General features: G+C 43.2%; 1 protein-coding gene and 1 long non-coding RNA gene across 2 annotated transcripts in view; both read right to left on the reverse strand.

Moving 5' to 3' along the window:
- The window catches only part of LOC131680119 (GPI ethanolamine phosphate transferase 1-like), a 938,165-nt gene that overhangs the window by 551,385 nt on the left and 373,652 nt on the right, over positions 1-13,128 (reverse strand). The window lies entirely within an intron of this gene.
- On the reverse strand, positions 8,750-10,112 carry LOC131682963 (uncharacterized). The gene is made up of 3 exons (XR_009304285.1): positions 9,588-10,112; positions 9,458-9,525; positions 8,750-9,380 (listed from the first exon to the last, which is right to left on the reverse strand). It is a non-coding gene; the product is annotated as an uncharacterized LOC131682963 (long non-coding RNA).

Consider the following 13,128-nt stretch of genomic DNA (forward strand, 5'->3'; position numbering starts at 1 on the left):
GATTCGATACAGATATCGACACAGAATTTTCGAAGAGTAAATACAGATGAAAAGATTTTTTAGGACAAAAATACAGATTTAATTTTGACAACCCTGGTACCGGTCTACCTAGCATCAGGGTTGCCAAAATTAAATCTGTATTTTTGTCCTAAAAAATCTTTTCATCTGTATTTACTCTTCGAAAATTCTGTGTCGATATCTGTATCGAATCAATTGAGTCGTTTAACCTTTTGCTGGATTATCTATCGATTAATTCTTGTGGTTTAAATCAGTCAAGCAAGGACCTGTTTACATTTTCATAAAAAAAACACTACTAGTCGTTCTGATATTGAACTTGAGTTTGTGCGACCACCCCTGGCTGCTACTCCGTTATCGATCTTGACTAGCTGAAGTTGAACAGAGAATAAGTAGATAATTATGCTTGGGAGTAGCGAAACATCTTTCAATGTGCAACTCCTGGTAATCCTAAAGTGTTTATTGTTCAATACCGGCGCCGGCCAGGCCCGACCGTAGATTGCGGAAGGAAAGAGAAGGAATGGTTAGTCCGATACTTGCTTTTGTTAGAGGCCGTATATACTACTGCGCACTCCACAAGTATCATAGGAGGAGGATGTTTTTGTTAGTAAGTGTATAGAAGTTGGATCTACTTCTTCCTTAACGACGCCAGAGAGGTGACTTCACTATCTGGACTAGATATCGATCCACCAAACTCATAGACCGGGGACCAACGGCTTTACTTCCCTTCCGAAGGAAGACGTGACCATAGCTTTTTTCACCTCTGAAAAATCTCAACGACCTCGGCTGGAATTGAACCCAGGCAACTGGAATGAGTGGCGGTAACGCTTACCACCCAACCACCGGCGCCGTCTACAAGTCGTTCTGATATTTTACATCCAGAAACTTAAACTTTATCGATGTCACAGAGCATTACAATTAACGTTTCTGGAAGTAGACTTCAGCCAGGCGTTTGCTGGGTGCTAACCTGAGTGTATTGCAAACCTTTACCTTTCAGAGTGAGAGACCAATCTCAAAAGTGAAAATATATTTTAAAAAAGAGAGCTAAGCTGAGAGAGACAGAGAGGAAGTATTATTGAAACTTAAAAAATATTTCTAAAAATAATTTTTGTAACATCAATTCTCAAAAATCTGTATATCTGTCCATACACGGAAAAATCGGTATATCTGTACACACAGATTCTTGGTCTGAAAATGGTTGAAAAATCTGTATAAATACAGATTATTCTGTATTTTTGGTAACCCTGCCTAGCATACAAGTTCAACAGCATCTTTAGACGAAACGTCAAATAGAAAAAAAGTGTGAAGTGTGAATGGAAGTGAATCGTGTGTGCGATGTTGTTCCGACGGAAAACTCGATCGGAATCGCGAAAAAAAATTGATCCAGGGAAAAAAGGCATCATGTACGAGAAGGAAATAGTGGACCGACCACTGCGGACAAACGGATAGTACAATCAGGTATGCGTTCCAAATCGGGTGTAAAGTTTGGTTTCATTTTTAGGTTGGGATCGACCGCGCCTGGGGGAGAACGTTACTCTGCTAGCGGAAAGGAAACGGATGGATAAGGATGGAAGGGACTGGCTGAGGAAATTATGCGATTAGGATGAAGGATAAGGGATGGAAATTTAATGAAGGACGGATGGACTGGTTAAGGAAAATCTGAGATTGGAATGACGAGTGATGAAAATCTAAGGACAAATTGATGAAAGGCATACTATGAAGATCATAAAAAAAGAAGTTGGATGAAAGAGAAACTAAGTTGCGATTGAAAAAAACTACATGGATGTGAACAGGAATGGATATTTCAATATATGGCAAGAGGAAGGATTTGAGGATATGTGACAGCAGGACAGGATATTTCGGTGTATGGAAGTGGAAATGGATAGGATATGTAAACACCAGGATGTAAAAAGGAAATTGTTGATGTATGGGAACCAGGAAGGAAAGGATGCGGTATATGATACGATGGAAAATGAGCGAGAAAAGGTTTGGCTACTTAAACCTGAATATGTTCCGACGAGGGATAACACGCACTATAGAGAGAAGCTCTTAAGGTATGTGTTTTGAAACAAATCTAATATACATTTCATCTACGTAGGAAGACGAATTATCAACAAAAATCAACAACAAAACCAATATATACAACGGGCAAATGTCCCTTCGGATGGAAAGGAGTATGCAGCTTATTTACATTCTGGATGGCCAATATTCCCTCAAGGAAGGAAGGATGCCGAATGGGTTTCAACCATCGTTGGATAATCGTGAGTATATTAGAGTATAAAACTAACAGTTATTACTAAACATTAATATTAGAAAGTTTGTGCTAGGGAAGAAATATATTAATAAACTAATCTACTATATACAAACTATTTACATTCGTCCTTCGAAACGCTTCGCGACTCTTTGTTATCTGGTCGTTACTTCTACATTGAAGGCTGATGTGCTGGTTACCCATTCATTTTTTTTATAAATCGTGATTTGATCAATGGTCTTCGTGGAAGCATATTCGTAGCTGGTAAATAACTTTAGCTAATTAAGGTCAATCTTGGTATCTACAAGAACAGGTCTGTCCTGAGACGTTCCTGTACGAGTTCTTCAAGATTGTCGTAAGATGCTAGTTACCCTTAACGGTGTTTTCTTGCTCATCGTAATCTGTGGTCGCTCCATTCGGAGGTACATAGCTCGGAATTGTTCCACTTAATGGCTTGGATGAGAAGAGTGCATCTTCTTCAGCCTATTGGCGAAGTAGACCCCAAACCTTTTCCCGGTCAGGTCTTCTAGCTCATAGGTGTGGGGCCCAAGGACTTTGTGGACTACCGCTGGTTCGTATTTTGGAGCTAGCTTTTGCAAAATCCCTTGCCCTTATCCGACAGGTCAAACGTTTGTTGAGCACTTTCTCCCCCACCGTATAAGTTACACATTGTGGGTTGGACCGAAGGTTGTACGTTTTGGCATGTCTTTGGTACGCCGTAGCCAAGTTGGTCTTTACTTCCTCGAACAGTGCCTTCCTCCTTTCTGACACTGCTTTCCCCTCTTCTTCGTTTTGCTGGTAACTATCGCGTACGTGGCTGTATTCCCGTCCGTCAGAAATTTTATTCCGGCCAAACGCAACGAAGTACGGATTGTATTTAGTCGAGTTATGTACTGCATTCCGTATTGCATCTGCGATATCGTGTATATCATCCGCCCAGTGATTGTGGCTCTTTTTCAATGTGGCCCGAATAGCAGTTGTTATAACTCGGTTGACTCTCTCCGTGTTATTTACCTGTGGGTGGTAGGCGGGCGTCAACCAGTGCGAAACGTGATAGGATTCCAACAGGTCTTTGAACGCCTTTGATACGAACTGGGAGCCATTGTCTGTCAAAACGATCTCCGGTGTCCCGAACAGTCGGAAGATCATGTTTTCGACGAAATCTACCAGGGAATTAGCCTTCGCTTCTCGAAACGGTTGAACCAGGATAAATTTGCTGAACACGTCGGTGGCTACAAGAAGACAGGTGTTTCGATTTCGTCCAGTCGGCGGTAATGGTCCAATGTAGTCCAATGTCACGAACTGCCACGGATACTCGACTGGCTTCTGTGCTCCCATCGGCGGTATGACGTTCACATTCCCCGACTTACTCGTCTGACATCGTAGGCATGCTTGGCAGTATTTACGGACGTCGTCGCTCATTTTCGGCCAATGGAAGTGCTCCTTCACGGAAGCCAAGGTCTTGTCAAAACCGAAATGCGCTTTATTGTGTTCCTTCTGCACAATCTCTTCCCGTTTGTCCTTCGGGGGGTAGTACTTCCAAGCAAACCGTGGATCGCTCTGTCGACAGCCGGTCTTTATATACTGAAATACCTTCCCGTCGATTACTTTCCGGTCGCTGTGTTTCACTGGATTACCTCGTATTTCCTCGACCAAATCCTCATAGTCGGGGTCGACCTGCATCAAAGTGATCGTGTCTACTGCTATCGACCGAGATAGGCAATCTGCCAGGATATTCGCCTTGCCTTTTTGATATTCTAGGTCGAAATCGTACGCTTGTATGCGCATTGCCCATCGCAGTAACTTAGCGTTTCCGGTCTCTGTACCGAGGTTGAACAGCCACAGCAAGCTTCTGGCGTCAGTGACGACCCGGAATTTCGTTCCTTCTACATAATGTCGGAAATGGTGAATGGCCGACAATACTCCAAGGCATTCTTTTTCCACTGCGGAGTAGCGACGTTGTGCCCGGTTAAGCTTTTTGCTGAAGTAGCTTATCACGCGGTTTACTCCCTCTTATTCTTGAACCAAAGCGGCGCCTATCACTCGATCAGACGCGTCTGACTCAATAGTGAACATTTTAGAAAAATCTGGATTTCCGAGGATTGGTGCTGAAGTTAGAACCGATTTCAACTCGTTGAACCCATCTTCGGCTTCCTTTGTCCAGGTAAACCTCTTATTTCCTTTGGTCAGCAAGTCTGAGATCGGAGCGGTCATTCTGCTGTAGTCCTTAATGAACCGTTGGTAGAAACCTGCTAACCCCATCAGCCTCCGGATATCTTGTTGAGTCTTGGGGCGAGAATAGTCAAGAATTGGTTGAATTCGAGTACTGTCTATTGCCACGCCGTTTACGCTTAACAGGTACCCTAGGTACATTACCTGTTTAGGGTAGAATCTGGACTTATCAAGCGATATGGTCAAACCTGCTTTCCGAAGACGTTCCGCGACGATTCGTAGCAGCTTTAAATGTTCCTCGAACGTTTCTACTGCAATAACTATGTCGTCTAGATACACGAAGACTCTAGGTTCTAGATCAAATCCTATCGCTTTCGCCATTAGACGGGACATTGTGAATGGAGCATTAATTAGTCCAAAAGGTAACACCTTGAATCGAAAAACCCCCTCTGCTGTGCGGAAAGCTGTGAGATTTCGACTTTCCTCTTTCAGTGGGATCTGAAAGTAGGCGTCTTTGAGGTCGATTACAGAGAAATATTTTGCCTTTCCCAATCGTCGGAATATGTCTTGCATATTCCGCATTGGGTAAGTGTCTTCAATCGTCAGTTTGTTGATCTTCCTCGAATCTAAACACACCCTAACTTTACCGTTTTTCTTACGCACGGGTACTAGGGGATTGGTCCACTCGGAGTAGCATTCCTCGATGGCATCTAATTCCTTGAAGTGCTGCACTTCAAGATTCACCGCTTCTTGGACATATGGCGAGCATCGGTAAATCGGTGGGTTGCGCTGTACGGCTTCTTCTCTTAGTGTTATTTCATGTTCTATCAAGTGTGTTCTTCCGAGTTTTCCGGTGGTCGTCAGCTCTAAGCTTTTGATCACTTCCGTCAGTTGTTTTCGTTGCTCCGTCGTGAGAGTGTGCTCCGTTTCGATGCTGTCCGGATCTAGAGTTGAATCGATAGGGCCTTCGTATACCGGTATGTCCAGAGTTTCGTCGTATTCCTCGTTGATTACTTCCTCTGGTGGGATCTCAGAAGGTTCAATCGTGAAGCACAGTAGCGATTCATTCTTCGAGTTAACGGTCTCTAGTTCTTCCGGTCCCTTTCCCAAATCAATCATGGGTTTTATCTTAAAGGTTTCCCAAAAATCCGCTCCCTGTATCAGTTCTCTAGAAATTTCCGGGACCACAATGGTTGGTATTTCCCTAGTCAGCCCCCTATATGTGAACGGTATATTCAGAAAACCCAGACACTTGTAATTTGTGCCGTCTGCGGTGGAGACACGGATCGATGCCGGCTGAATCTTCAAGCCGTATCGCTCAACTAAATCAAGAGAGTTTAATACGCTTATCCCTGCCCCAGAATCTAAAAGGGCCTCTATCTCTGTTTCAAATATTTTCACTCTAAGATGTGGGCATCTACTCACTCGTATTTTTATATGATACACTTGCAGTAATGGATCGTATGTCATATTTTGTCGTATCAAATCGGGAATTTCATTATCAGTCGGGGTGCTCGAATTCCCTGACTCCCATCCCTTTGTTCATTTCCCTGGTGCGATTGATTGGTTCTGGAACCGGAAGTGCTCGAGCACCGCTCACAACTGCGGATTGTTCTCCCCAAATTTCCGCAGCCGTAGCAAAAAATCAACCTTGGTTTAGTGCACTGCCTCCAACCATGCCCTTCGTCCTGGCAGTTCCAACATTTCATTGGTACCTGCTGCTGATTCGATTGATCTATTCTCACCGGTAGATCGCGGGATTGGCGAGAGGTTGGTCTCGTGCCGGAGAATGATGCGGGTTCCCTGCTAGGTCGACTTCTCATCATGTTCAGAGGCGCGGAATGCTCACTATCAGAGTCGCTGCAACCTGCATCGATCTGATTGATCGGGCGGCGTGCTTGATTATCCATCGTTGTCTGTTGCATTTGCGGGTCTGCTGCATCGATACGATAGTTAAGCCGAATGAGATGCTGCAAATCATTTATTTCGACGATCGATATTTTTGATCTGTAATGCTGCCGCATATTATCCCAAATCACTTCGAATTTTCTTCGCCTTGAAAGTGGTTTGGATAACATTCGTTTCAGCTTCTCGATCTCTGTCACGAACGCGATAAACGATTCTCCCCGCAGTTGCTTGCGCTCTTGGATTTTGGACCGAATCCCCTGCTCCTTGTTCGGGTTCCCGAACCGGTAGGTGATGTTCGTTTCGAATACCTCCCATGTGTCCAGGTCGTCCACGTATGTAAAAAACCAGTCCGATGCAGCCCCCTCGAGTAGCATATGGATGTCTCTCAGTAAGATTTGCTTGGATACACCCTCCCGTTCTGCTAACTTTCTCGCCTTGTATAGAAAGTTTTCTACTGTTAGGAACCATGACTCTCCCGTGAATCGCAACTTCCATTTTTCCACACGTCCATACCCTTCATCTCGTCTACCATGTCTCGTTCTGCGTTGTGGGATTTCGGGTTGCCAACCCAACTGTCTTGTCGATCGATAGCTTCCGTGACTGGACCACTCGTCTTCTACGCTGTTTCTGTTCCACTGACGTCGTCGCCTTCCATCTTCGTTGTCGCTCGATTCAGTATCCTGGTCCTGTCCCGAGAAACGTGGCAATTGGTCGCCCGGGGGGGTTGAACTCTATCCTGGCCGCTTCTTCTCTGGTCGATGCCGCGCATCTCTTCTCTTTCGTGGCGTTGTGTTTCCCAGTTCGTAGCTTCATGAAACCCACTTCTTGTGTTCTGCACGTTGTTGGTTTTGACCTGTTCCATCAGCTCTACCAGTGTCTTTTTCATATTCGTCCATTCTTCCTGTGAAACCGTGATCATCGAGCCATCAATCACTGGAGTTTGTTTTTGGACTGCCCCCTTCGACGTGTCTGGCGGATTTTGGAGGATGAATTCCTGAGTCCCCTGGTTTGTCGGTAGTGTAAACCCGCCTACCTGATTTGACATGGCTGTACCCCCTTCGGCCCCTTGGATAATGTTAATTTGGTCCTTATACGGGGACAGCGATGGTCCAAACTGAAAATCTACCATAACCTTCTCAATTCGTCGTGTTAGCTCCCTCCTCTCTTTCTTTTCTTCTTCACTGGCAGCCAAACACCGTTTCACCCGATACCAGTAATGCAGTACTCTAGATTCTAATTTCGGTTCCATCTTTCTCGACAATGCCTTCTCTAAATTCACGATTCTTCCTTCTATATACGGGCCCTCGTCCCTGATATTCAGAGATGACCAATAGTTTCTACATTCCTGTTGATCTTCCCTGAACAAACTGCCTTTGTTTCCCTGGTAAGTCAAGTTTAAATACCTCTTCTGGTTGCCCACGAATCATTAATTCATAGTCAACTTCTTCTTGATTGAGATCTTCCGCGTGTGGGAAAAGTCGATTCATTTTGTAGCATTCACCTCGTTATAGCAAGTAATAAGGTGATGTAGGCGTACGTATAATGTAATTATAAATGCGAAAAAGCTTAGATTATATTAGGAGAACCAATAAATAACAAAGAAAATATAATGTAATGATTGGAAAAAATAAATTAACATGCAAATAACAAATATATAATATGGATTAACTAAATAATGGAAATGATATGTACAATTGAGAAAAGTCCCCTTTTTAGAGGAAAAGTTACCACACAAAAAAACTTCTTTCTTCGCCCACCTGTATTGCACAGAAATTTTCGTTTTCTTTGAACACCAATCGAAATTGGTAAGAAAACTAAAAAAACCTAGTTTTTTGGGTGCCAATGTGACTTGGCTGCAACGAAACTAAAAGCCTGGTATTGTTGGGCGCCAAATGTAACTGGCCAGCCTAACGAGCTTCCGAGGTAGGTAAGTGGGTGGTTTATGCGCCACTCTCAGTTGAGAGACCACCCACCTGTTATAGAGCTGCCCGGCCTAGTGAGACCCCTCGGGAGAAGGTTCTGGTTTTCCTCTCTTTAGGAAGGAAGCAAGCTAGCTGGAGACACAGTCCGTCCGCGTCGATTATCCGCGTGCTATACGAGCCAAAGATAATCCGAAACGGCTAATGCGAATTTATTCCGAAACGAAGATTACACTCGCGGGTTGTTATCATCACTGGCAAAGTCCAAACCGCCAATCAACCAGAATTCGACTAGAGAGTGATTCCGGATGGTATCGGGGCCAACCTCCCCAGTAAAAAACAAAACAACCAAAAAAACTAACACGACACGATTTAACTAGAACTGAAAAACTTCACCAAGACGACAATCAGTACATTTACCCTACGGGATGCATTTTTCTGCTATATCACAAACAGCACATTTCCGCTACATCAATACCTTTATTTATACAATCCTCGTTCAGTTTCTCATTCCGATATTCGTTTCAACCTAGCTAGGCAGTATTCCCTTCCCTTCAATCATCCTCTCTCCTATCTAGTGCGACGCAATACTACCCATTGTGCGTCCTCTCGAGGTGTGCTTTGTTCAGTGCTGTGCTAATTGAACGGCAATCTATATGGGCGAGCCACCGATGGCAAAATTTGGTAGGGTACGGCCGTCTATGGTGACCCCATGCGCATGGACATCACAAACATAAAATCACTCTACTCACGACCTAGGTTTTACGTGACGATGTTGGGCGGGAGACGGCGATTCCTTCTACTGCTGCTACTGCTGATGCGACGTGCGATCATTCCTGATCGCGCCTAATGTACGACGATAGTCTTCACCGCCGATTCGTGGACTGCTGGCGGGGTAGTGCCGCCAAATCTCCCGGTCGTCACCGGAAAATGTACTGGGTGTGCTGGTACTGCGTTTCGGTAGTCGAATGGTCCTGCCAAGGCGCGGTTTGACGGATGCTGCCTTCTTCCGGCCACGTGTACCACCGGGACCAACCTTGAGACGAACCGTGGGGTCAAGAGTGGTTACCAACGAGGAGATGTGATGCTTTGGACGTTCGACGGCTGCCACGAACCTGTGAAATAAATTGCCGTTGCACGGGAACAAATAAGCACAAGCACATTTTTTTGGTAACCAAAACTACGGGTTTACCTTAAAATCTTCTTCGGCGCGCACACAAGAATCGCCAAGCTAATTGGGTTGCACTATCAATTGCTATTCTGTTAGGGAAGGGAAACTGATTATTGAACTGGGTGAAACTTTTAAGGCCGAATTTAATTACCACGCTGAACACATCACGGCGCGAACAAATGACGAACCACTCTTGCCTCTTCCACTGATTAGTTCAAAGTGGTTTATTGGGCTTTGAAAATCCTCAGATTAACCGCGGTTTGAAGGTCTTCGTTAGCGGATCTGACGTATTTTCCACGAAGTGGACAATAGCGACATTCTCGAATTCGCATTAACAGTCCCGAGTTTCCCCAGCTGCATAACAGCATCTCATTTCTACGGGTGGCTTCAATTGTGCCAGCCCGTCGCTTGCCAGCCATCAGAGTGAAACAGACTCTTCACCGAAGGATGCAAGGGTTCGTGAACTCTTGATAAGGTCGATAGCCTCTTTCGGTAGCCAAATTACACTCCCATCGGTAGCGACGCTAGGCAAAGCAAACTACAAATTGGCGCGTGCGAAGAACGGTGGTAACTCAAGTGGATTATAGCAAGTCTATTTTAAAGAAGTCTCTCTTGCGCTACCGTAGCAGCTCGATTTTATGAACGCGGTAAACATGAATAACGAAAATTAAATATTAATAATATTAAACAAAACTAAGTTAAATTATAACTACAGAACTATATACATTTACATATTTACAATAATGTACTCGTTACAACCATTACGGCTGAACTTTATAAGCTTAGCTCGACTTTGAAATCCTGCACAATCTCACGAATCAGACACTGGTAGGGCCATTTTGTTTGCTACTAACACGGAGCTGCACAAAAAAATCATTTAATGCAGTTAGTTCACAGAGGCTGCCAAAAAGCTCGAATAGAAGCATGCGACTTCAACATTTCTCTTAAACACATGCAACAACACATTCGTTTTGGTAATACTCATAATAACAGTAGAAAGGAATGCAAAAGCAGTGCACGAAACGAGCGAGAGGATAATTTAAATTTTTGTTCCGTGTGCAAGCTACTTCTTTCCACACAACGTATTATGTTGATTGTTGAAAATTTGTTACACACCTTAAAATGAAAGTTTCAGTTTAACTCTCACTAGAACACAATTGATTGGTCCTGCAAAGAACCGTTGCTTTTATTGAAATTTACGCCCACTCCCAGCGGACACTGTGAGCCAGTTTGATTTCTTTTGCGAGAAAGTTACGTACTTGGCGAACTATTTTGTATCCTCAAACAAACCGACCAAGTAGGCATCACTGGCTTCATTACGGCTGAGCTTTGTAAGCGTAGCTCGACTTTGAAGTAATACACAACCTTACGAACCAGACGCTGGAATGTTAGCCAGCGGATTAGTTGCTCCGTTGCCCTTTATTTGGGGCGAAATACTGGCATGGTGACAGTTCCTGATCGGTAGTTGGTTGCGATGGGCCACCAGTAGCTGGGGCACTTTTGCGGACCATCATCATTGCCAACTGCTTTCCTTCGGTGGACTGGCTGCTTGCTAGTGCTTGAACGAATACGAATGATGAGAAAAACCGACCGACCAATATTCATATATGAAAACACGAAAAAGCACTACTATCGCTCTCTCGCTCGTTTTCGAGCCATTCCTGTGCCTTTCCTTTCCGTTCGGCTACCAATACTAGCATAACCAAAACGAATATTCTGTCTTTCCATCGCCTTCAATCTAGTGGCCAGTGCTAGCAAACTTGCATGTTCAGTTTTTCAATAACAACATTCCAACAATATTTTCAAAGAATGTTGCAGATTTGAAAAGAAAGAAGGAAAAGATTTTCACAAATTTAAATTCTTTTGTGTTATTTGTTAGCGCTGATACTGGCCATGGGATGGTGGGGAAACACCCACATTCGTTTTTAGTTATGATGGTATTAGCAGCAGAAAGGAATGGAAAAGCAGTGCACGAAAACGAGCGAGAGAGGATAATTTAAATTCTCTTTCTTTCTTTCCACACATCGTATTTCTTATATAGCTTTCTGAAAATTATTTGTTATACACCATAAAATGTAAATTTCAGTTTAATACTTATTAGAACACAATTAATTGGTCCTGTAAAGAACCGTTTATTGTTTTATTGCAGGAGCATAATTCAGACGCGCTCCCCGCGGACACGGTGAGCCAGTTTAACTCTTATTAGAACACAGATTAGTTTCTCTGTTGCCCTTTAGTTGGGGCGAAATTCTTCCAGGGCGACAGTTCCTGATCGAGTTGCGATGAGTCACCAGTAGCTGGGGCACTTTTTCCGACCGTCGTCATCGCCAACTGCTTTCCTTCGGTGGACTGGCTGCTTGCTAGTGCTTGAACTTGAACGAATACGAATGATGAGAAAAACCGACCGACAGATATTTTTATAATCGCGCAAATATGCACTACTATCGCTTTCTCGCTCGTTCTCGTGCCGTGCATGAGCCTTTCCTTTCCGTCCGGCTTCTAATGGCCTAACCAAAGGAATATGCCGTCTTTCCCCCACCAACTGCTCTCGTCAAGCAACCCAATGCGAATAATCATAGTAACAAACATGTAGTGGACCTATATATAAACTTTTCATTATTTTATTGTTCGGTTGGTCTACCAAAGTGACGGCTCTGTGCGGGATGGGCTGAAAATTTTCACTTTTCCGAGTCGTTTTCGAAAGATTTTTCAAAACACAATTTTTTGTTATTAGTGCATGTTATACATACTTCAAATTTTAATACGGCATAGAGGAACATATTTTCAACAAATTGGCCTAAAAAACAAATCATTCTGTTAAGTATGATAAAAGTTATTAACGTTCAAAATCTGACGCGGCGCCGTAGCCGATATTTTGAAACGGGACCCCTATATTGAAAGCTTAAATGTATTCTACATTAAAAGATTGATAACCTGTTGTTGTAAACATCATGAGGACTTTTGATAAATTGTCGGAATGGGGTCCTGATATGCAACTGATCTATTGGTTTTGATTTCACAGTTGTCTAATTGCATCAATATCAAATTCCTGCCTGAAAACATTCCAATAGAAAATTCCAGAGTTCTGTAATCAATCATAATCCTCAGATTTATTTTCAAATTGAGCTCGTTTTTGTATAGATGTACTGTAATAAGGGTATTTATTTAATAGGAAGCGAAGTTAAAATTGATTTAATGTCGATGAAACATAGAACTGCTCACCAAAGAAATGCATAACTTTCAACATTTGCTAAAAATGTTTTTGCCTTTCTCATTCACTCTAAAACTCGTCAATCTAATCCCGACCCGGAGGGCCGAGTGTCATATGCCAATCGACTGAGTTCGTCGAGATCGAAAAATGTCTGTGTGTATGTATGTGTGTATGTGGAAAAAATGTGACCTCTGTTTCTCAGAGATGACTGGATCGATTTGCACAAAGTTAGTCTCAAATGAAAGGTACAACCTCCCCATCGGCTGCAATTGAAGTTTTTATTGATTGGACTTCCGGTTCCGAAGTTACGAGTTGAAGAGTGCAATCACACAGCAAATTCCCATATAAACTGAAATGAAAAATTTTCAAAATCAAATTTGTATTTTTGATGCCAAATGCCTTTAAAATGCATGAAACATTGAGATGTTTGGCAAACATGGACTTTTTTGGACTTTGGTACATTTTTGCCTTTCTCATATAG

The sequence above is a fragment of the Topomyia yanbarensis genome, chromosome 2 (assembly GCF_030247195.1).
Source record: "Topomyia yanbarensis strain Yona2022 chromosome 2, ASM3024719v1, whole genome shotgun sequence".
In the NCBI taxonomy this organism is placed as follows: Eukaryota; Metazoa; Arthropoda; class Insecta; order Diptera; family Culicidae; genus Topomyia; species Topomyia yanbarensis.